At 39.3% G+C, this 8,512-nt stretch overlaps 1 long non-coding RNA gene across 1 annotated transcript; it reads right to left on the bottom strand.

Annotated features, from left to right (window-relative positions):
• Positions 1-242: 242 nt before the first annotated feature.
• On the bottom strand, positions 243-8,148 carry LOC145717167 (uncharacterized). Its single transcript, XR_014140222.1, has 3 exons — positions 8,090-8,148; positions 5,099-5,204; positions 243-2,485 (listed from the first exon to the last, which is right to left on the bottom strand). It is a non-coding gene; the product is annotated as an uncharacterized LOC145717167 (long non-coding RNA).
• Positions 8,149-8,512: the final 364 nt, after the last annotated feature.

Below are 8,512 nucleotides of genomic sequence, written 5' to 3'. Positions count from 1 at the left end.
AGAGAGATCCAGGAGAAGAGCAGTCCAACACTGCTGATCTGGGAACAGATATGGCTTATTTCAGGAACTGTAGAAGGTTTAGTGTGGTTGGAGCATGTGGAATGATAGGGAAGAGAGAGATTTTGGAGGCATATGCAAGGCCCAGAAAATTCTAGATGCATTGGAATATTTTAAACATTTATTTATTTATTTATTTTTAAGATTTTTAAAATTTATTTATTTGACAGAGAGAGAGACAGCAATAGAGGGAACACAAGCAGGGGGAGTAGGGAGAGGGAGAAGCAGGCTTCCAGCGGAGCAGGGAGCCTGATGCAGGGCTCGATCCCAGGACCCTGGGATCATGACTCAAGCCGAAGGCAGTTGTTTAACTGACTGAGCCACCCAGGCGCCCCTATTTTATTTTTTTAATGACACGAACATCTTTTTTTCTTTTCCAGTTCTAGTGTAGTTAACATACAGTGCTATCTTTAGACATGACTGACTTTCAGTAGATGCCCTTGGTTGCTGCATCGAAAATGGATTGGAGGGAGAAGAATAGTGCGAGCAGGTCTGCAGGGGAGCGATGGTAGGGACATGGACCAGAGTGACAATCAGAGAGGAAGACGGAGGTAAGGGATTCAGGATGGATTTGGGAGATCAAAGCAACAGCATTTTCTGATGGACTAAATGTGGAAAGGGAGTGAGAAGAAGCAACAATGGTTCATGGAATTTTGTGTTGACTAAGATGCTTTTTCTTACGTTGCACAGTGCAGGGGAAAATGCAAATATAGACAGGGTCTACGTAACACCTAATGTAGCCATGTTCTTTCTTTATAATAAAAATTTACATCTCAATGGCAGATTTCTCTAAGGCTTTGAGACACAGATTCAAAATAAACTAGCATCAGCCTTGCCTTGACTTTTTTCTCAAACATGAATCCTAAACAGTTACTCAAAATTTCTAAATTGTGATGTTATAAGACTATATGGAGGAATCAAAATAAAATAAAAAATTTTAGTAATTTTTCAAGTGTATTTCATTTCAAATACAGATCTTAAAATAGTTGGCCAGTCTTTTTCTTTTTTTGAGGTAATTTTGAACTTACGGGAAAGTTGCGAGAATACTATAAAGAAATCTTAGATATTTTTTACCCAGATTCTCCCAAATTATTAACATTTGCTATATTTGCTCTAATCTGTCTCTCTCTGTCTTGCTCTTACTCTCCCTGTCTGTCTGTCTTTCTAAGTATATATGCATATATACATAATATATATTGTGTTTATATACATATATGTATGTATGTTTATGTATATTTAATTTTGTACTTATACATTATTCTTTTTTAGAACCACTTGAGAGTACATTGCAGACATGATGTCCCTTTCCCCCAAATAACTTCACTGTGGGTTTTCTAAAAACAAGCAATTCTCCTCCACAACCACTATAAAATGATCAAAATCAGGAAATTATCTTTAATACCATACTATAATCAACTTTATAGAAATTCCTTTGGCCATTATTTTTAAATTCAAAGATCTAGCTTAGTATCTTTTCCCAACAATGTTATTGGACTACAAGCGGGCATTTAAAAAATGAGAGGTACTTACTCAGTATCAACGGACTGAGTCTCATTTTAAATTTATGATCATTACCCTCAAGTGGGCCCCTGGTGCTACCACCTGGTGATTCTACTGTATCTCCCTGATCTATTTAATTCTCACTCTCCTAATTGACATATTTTCTATTTTTGTTGCATTGCTACTACTTTCTTGCTTCTTTTATTCTCAGCTGATGATCTAGCTTTTTATTTCACTGAGAAAAGAACAGCCACCAGAAGAGGACTTTCACACGTTCTCACCACAAAGCCTATCAAACCACTGTACCCCTTGTATACACATCCTCTGCCTTATTTTCCTGCCACTATGAAAGGGTTATTTTTCCTCCAACCTACAGCCCACACCCTTCCTCTTGGCACTGGGTCTGGTCCCCATTCTCAAGTGCCTCCTCCCGCATTTGGGTTCTGTGGTTTTCTCTCTCCACTTTTGAGTCATCAATATATTCTTCATTAGATCATCCACTTGACCACACAAACCTGACTTCATCTCTCCCTACCACCATCACTCCCAGCTACCACCCATTCCCCTTACAATAAACACTGCTAAAGAGTTGTATACACTCACTGTCTCCACTTCCTCTCCTCCCATCATCCTTTGAACCCACTCCAGTTGGGCTAATTATTCTCCCCTACAGTTCCACCACAATCAGACCTATGTTGCCAGATTCAATGATCATTTCCCAATGCTCGCCTCATTTGATCTACCAGCAGCATTTGACACAGTTGATCACTCCCTCCTTCTTGAGACACTTTCTTCCCTTGGCTTATAGGTTACTCTTTTCTTGTGGTTTTCCTCTCTCATTCACTGCTTCTTTTCACTCTCCTTTCCTGGTTCTTCCTCATCTTTCTGATGAGTTGGAAATTTGTTTTGTTTCCTCTATCTTTAGCACCTGGAATGATGCATTCAATAAATGCTTATTAACTTATTAGTCATATATAACATATAATTTACATTATTTTTATATTTATATATGCTTAATGCATAAATATCTTAAACATTAAATATACTTATATGTAATATATAAATTATAATGTTATTAATATTAATAAGCCACAAATATTTATTGAATGAATGAATGGATTTACTCTTGAGGCATTATACACACATACACATTTTATACTTTCTCCCTTCTTGCTATGGAAGTTTTATTTTTCCTCCATCATAATTTCCTGAAACAATCATCTGTCTCCATTGTTGCTTGAATGTCTTCATCAGAGTCAGCAAATGCTTAGAAGTGCTGTCACAGTCCCTCTCAGAGTCTACCGTAATCATAAATAATCCATTCTGGTTTCTTCAGCACTATTATGACCAGTGTGTTTTGCCATTCTGATCAATGCAAAACTGCAAGCAGCCACCTCTAATTGATTGGATTTGGCAGGAAATGTGAAACCTGTTTGTTATCCTACATATATAAATAAACTTTATAAATTTATTACTACATATAAATTCAAACTTTCTTTGGTTATTGTTTTAGGCTTGATTTCCAAACTGATCAAGAGACACGGACCCATGGGGTAAAATGGAAACTACATGCTCTTTAAAGTTCTTCCATCTTTGCTGGGTAGGACCAAAAAGGCAGAGAGTACCTTAAATAATAACTACTGCATATGTTATTAAGACTCTAGGGCACTGGTTTCAAAATAAAACTCCCAGTTCTCCTTTATCTGTGCCTTAACAAAAATCTCAATTTAATTGAATCATATTCCTTCATAGCCTCCTAAAGTCTCATCAATCACAGATCTCAAAGGCAAGTACAGAAAACCCTACAAATTGTTGGCTTCCTTGTAAATAATGGGAGCCCTTTATGAGCCCCCCTCTGTACCTCTGTACCTCTTCTGAAGTACCTCCTGGACTCCAGGAGGCCAGGGAAACATTGTTTCCCCTCTCTTGCTCCTAAAATCAAACTGATACCTGTGGTCCTTGTTTCTAATGAGGTTTTTGAATGTAAAGTAAGATACTCATTATTACCAAGGGATTCCCACCAGGACAGGAAAAGCAAATCTGAAAGGAAAAATAGATTTTCTGCCATGTGTCTGGAAATCAGGAATTTACTGGTGACAAGTTTCTCTGATGGTTGGGGAACATACTGGCCCAAATCCTTCTTCTCTTCCTTTTTATGATCTCTGTCACGACCCTCTGGTACTTGCTAGACAGGTAAAGTGTTCCTATTTTAACTCCTCTCCAAAGACCAGTTCCTCAAAACGTGAATCTTACTTGTTAAGTTGAGAGGAAGATGGGTTTCTTAGACAGGATTTTGGAGGTCATCTTTCTCCTTGTGGACATTCTAAAAATCTGAAGCCTGATTCTTTAAAGCAACTGGCCACGTTTTCTATATATATTAATTGAGGTACTACTCTAATGTTGATGTTGATATCTTTGGTTTAAGGAATTTATTCCAATGTAGGTATAATCAAATTGCATATTACCTCAAAATCATTCTGGCCCAAGGGAAGAAAGTTGCATGGGATTTTTATTAACATTTTAATTAGCCTTTTGGTGGTTACTGACCTCTTATAGATCAATTTTTTTTAACAGAACAAACTTAAACTTTAACAAACAAACTAAGTCTTATTTTTGAAGTGCTCATAGTTGCTTCATGGCAGCATTTTCTTATTTGTTTAATCTGCTATTTCAACCTCAAACAATGGATAGAATGTTTTAACATCAATAGGAAAATGTTAGGAGATAAATGTTGGAGAGATAAATGTTGCCTTTTAATGTTGTAATTGTCTGTTATTTTATCTTTAAACTTTAGAAAAAGGTTCAAATAGTCTATATCCTCATCTAATCATGAGTTTTAGTTTTATTGGTATTTATGTCAATAAGTATTTTAGTGTGATCTATTAGAATTCCATTATAATGAAGCTTGTTTTTACCACAGTTTGAATAAATAATTTTTTTGGAAATATATTAATTTGCAAACAAGAAAAAGCTTCATATAATAGACTTAGCCTCAATGGTGGACAATATTGTTTATTCTGACATCAACCATATGTTAAGAGCGTCTACTATACTTGCTGCTTATCATGTTCACAGTGGGTTAGTGAGAGACGGTAAAGAGACAATGATATCTAATGATCGTTTGGCTTAAGCTTGATTTTTGATCCTGCTCTTTCGAGACAGTCAATTCATTTTGAATAATTGTACCTTCCATTTCCACTTGTTTCCCTTTCTATAAAATGTAGATAGCCTTCTTTCAAGGATGTAATCAGGTATTAGGTTGAAACACGGAAAGCAGATAGTTTAGTATCTGGCCCACAGTACAGTTCCCTTGCTAATAATGTGCCAGCCACACTTGTTTCCTTGCTTCTCCTCATTCCTGTCTTTAGATTGCTCTCCTATCCCCTCTACCTCCAGATCTTTCCATGGCTGGTTCCTTTTCAACATTCTCAGCTGGTGAGGGAAGTAACCACCTAGTCTAACCCCCATCCCTAATTAGTTCCAATATTACACATCACCCCATTTCATGGTTCTCATAGCCCTTAACAACAGACACAATTACCTTATTTTTCTGTTTACTTGTTTATTTTCTTTCTCTTCTTTATAGAATTGAAGTTCTTGGAGAGTAGGGATATTGTCTGTTTTTCTTTTCCCCAAATCCCCAGAGCCTAGAATAGGGAGTGACACATAACAATCAAATGAATGAATAAATGGTGGTTGTCACCCCTTTCCTTTAGCTGAGTCCACTGACATCCCAAAAGAGAGGCAGAAGCAACTTTTTAGTGTGTCATTGACCCATGCATAAATAGATTGCTAGAAATTAATAAACAGATAACTGGAAACAAGGCAAGGAAGTACATCTCCCTTTATCTGCTTGTACTGATGAGAAGTAAAAATATACTGTAGGTAAAAGATTCATTTTATTCATTCACTCAATAAACCTGTTATGTGAGCATCTAGTATGTGCTAAGGATTGGGCTAGTTACTGAGGTTAAATGCTTAAGAAGAGAGTTCATATTTAAAAAGCCCCTAATCTAATTGGCACAGTAAATCATTTTGTTGCCTTTAAGTGAACTATATCTTTATGCTACTAAAATGCTAAAATGCTAGATAAGCCCGGGCCAAGGGAGTTTGTGGGAGATAGCCTAAGGCAAAGAAATCTTTACAGCAGTGACATTTGAGCTGGACCTTAAAGACTGAGTGGAGGTTTTCAGGGTAGAGAAAGAAGGAAGGGCATTCAGAGAATGCAACTAGCAAAAGCAAACCCCCAGAAGGGTCCTTCTCCTGTGCGGTGGGGATAGGGAGGTAGTGGGGAGGGATCAGCCAGTGGCCTCAAAGGCTAAAGTGCAGGGGGGTATGGCAAGACTGGAAAGGCAAATTGAAACCACGAAGAGCCATAAATACCTTGCCCGGGGCTTAGACTTTAAACTGTAGGCAACAGAAAGTATGAGCTGATCAGATCTGCATTTTAGAAAGGTCATCACGATGACTATGCTGAAGAGGAGAGGGTTGCTAGAAGAGAGGAAAGACACCAGAGGCAGTGAGAGGCTAGAGTAGGAATCCTGTCTCAGAGCCCAGGCAGGAAGCCCTGAATCAGGGAAGTTCAGTAGTGAGCTTCGAAGAGAGAGATGGATTTGAGGGAAATTCAGCAAGGTAGCACTGCTAAACCAAAGATGATTCTGGAAATGGCTAAATATATTGACAAATAGTAGAAATACAAAGAGAATACAAAGAGAAGACTTCAATTTCTGGAACATTGACAGTGAGGGGCTTGCAAGGTATCGAGGCTTACAGATCTACTGGGAAGCTTAATATTTGAATGAACCTTTGTTAAAGTTCAAATTATGGTCTGAGTGGTCAGATGGACAGAATAGTGTCTGTTGTGAACTTGTTTCATTGGAGACATAAAGGAGGAAAGAGGTAGGAAGCATCGCCAACGTGCCCTTGGACATACGTGTTTCTGTAATTTTATTTATCAAGCATCACACCCAGACACTGAGTAACGAATTCGATTGTTACTTAAGAGGCTTACTTTTCCCATGGGGAAGCAGGAGTCTGACTCTGTCGTTGCCCTTGAGCACAGTGATGATAACAACAGTTTGATACTCAAATAAGAATCATTTATTGATTGCTGACTGTAATCAGGAACTGGGATGAGCTCTTCCCATGAATTAACTCATTGAATCCTCATTTTATGAGGTAGGTACCGTAATTGTCCTCTTCATTTTACCGGAGGGGAAACAAAGGCACAAAGAGGAATTGGCCCAAGTCACACAGCCAAGCAGTGGTCAACGTGGGATTTAAACCGTGGCACCCTGGCTCAGGACAACCCTTCACCTGTCAGACCCATCCTGAAGCATATTTCTCATGCCTGCCGGATCCCGTAGCATGCTCCTCACGCCCCTGCCCATCTTACATTTTGGAGTGACACGTTCTTAACCTCTTCAGTTCTTCTAGCCACTTGATTCTTCTGACAGATGAGCTGCAGGGGCCTCCATAAACAGACACTGGGCTGGGATAGTGCTCCTTTTAAGGACAAAACCAACAAACACCCCCAAACCCTAGGCGTTCAAATCCTCACAGTAGCAATTTCCCCAGAAAGAAGCATGGGGCACGTACACAGTGGACCAAATCAATGGAGGTGCTGCTAAAGTAAGTGTCCAGGGCTGCCCTGGCCGAAGCGGCAAAATCTGCCCTTTCTCTTCACATAGGCTTTCCTTTGGGATTGCCACTATCTCTATGGGTTGCAAAAATCTGATACCTGGTGACTATTAATCTCTACAAAAATCTGCCGCCACCTGGTATCTACATTGCCTCTCCTTTCACATACCAGTTTCCCCCAATTGCTGACTTACTGTGCACCCTGGGGCCAGGTTGCAGAAGAACAGATCACATGCCCATCCCAGTTGATCAGCGAAGCAGAGGCTTCCTGTCCATACTTCCCAGTTTTGTGTGTCCTCTCTGTTGGGAGGCGTGGGACCACCATGGCTGGGTTGCACACCTGGGTGTTATATTTCCTCTCAGAGCTGGGAGCAGAATAGGAGGGTCACAGACATTCTGCTCCTTTTTTTTTTTTTTAGGAGGTTGCATCGTTATCTGCCCCTTGGACCACACCTAATCAGCCCCATCTTCTTTCTGCCAGAGGGCCTTCAAATATTTAGAGACAGCTATTATATTCAGTGGGTCTTGTTTCTCCAAGCTGGCCAGCTATTTTCTCTTGTGGCATGGGTTTGAGTGGCTTGATAGTCCTTCCTGGGCTTCCAAACATACTTGCTGCAATTCCCCATTCTTATTTATTATATAAGTTCTGCATTTATGGTTTATATACATATCAATATGCAACTTCTTAGGAATTGTATCCTGTGACAAACATCCCTATTTCAGCGTCACACTCAAATTCCTAAATCCCTTAACTCGAATCAGCAACTCTGGGCAATATCAGTGCAGAAAGTATCAATAAAATAGCCACATGTAAATCATACCAGTTATAAAAGAAAAAAGTAAAATAGCATCAATACGTAAGATTAAGACTGTGTTAAAGAATGAAATTCACCTGAGTAAATTTGAAGATCTAATTGGCTTTATTAAGCGATTCCTGAATATCATCCAGCAAGTAGAGGGGAGCTCTGAAGAGTTTACAAAATGGAAGGTTTTTATAGGAGGGAGGATGGCGCAAGAACGTTGTTAGTAAGAGGAAAGGAAGGATGGTTCTGGGCAAGGTCATTCTTCCTTTAGGCGGTAGAGCAGTAAGTCTTGTTAAGTGGATTATGTCATCTTCCTTTGAAGGATGGAGAGGGCCTCATTGGTGCTGTTCAGAAAATGCCTGGCTGACTCCTTAAGACTGCATTTCTCGTGGAGGTTGAAACTGCAATTAGGTTAGGCATTAAGCCCTGGTTTGGTGACTTGGCCCAAGAGGGTCCATTTGGGTCCATGGTTTTCTTTTCAACACCTGAAATACGTTAACATTGTCCTTTCT

The sequence above is a fragment of the Leptonychotes weddellii genome, chromosome 1, assembly GCF_054177405.1.
Source record: "Leptonychotes weddellii isolate Sample4059 chromosome 1, ASM5417740v2, whole genome shotgun sequence".
NCBI classification, from domain to species: Eukaryota; Metazoa; Chordata; class Mammalia; order Carnivora; family Phocidae; genus Leptonychotes; species Leptonychotes weddellii.
Note: the sequence above shows the minus strand (reverse complement) of the source record. Positions and strands in the feature narration are given on the sequence as shown.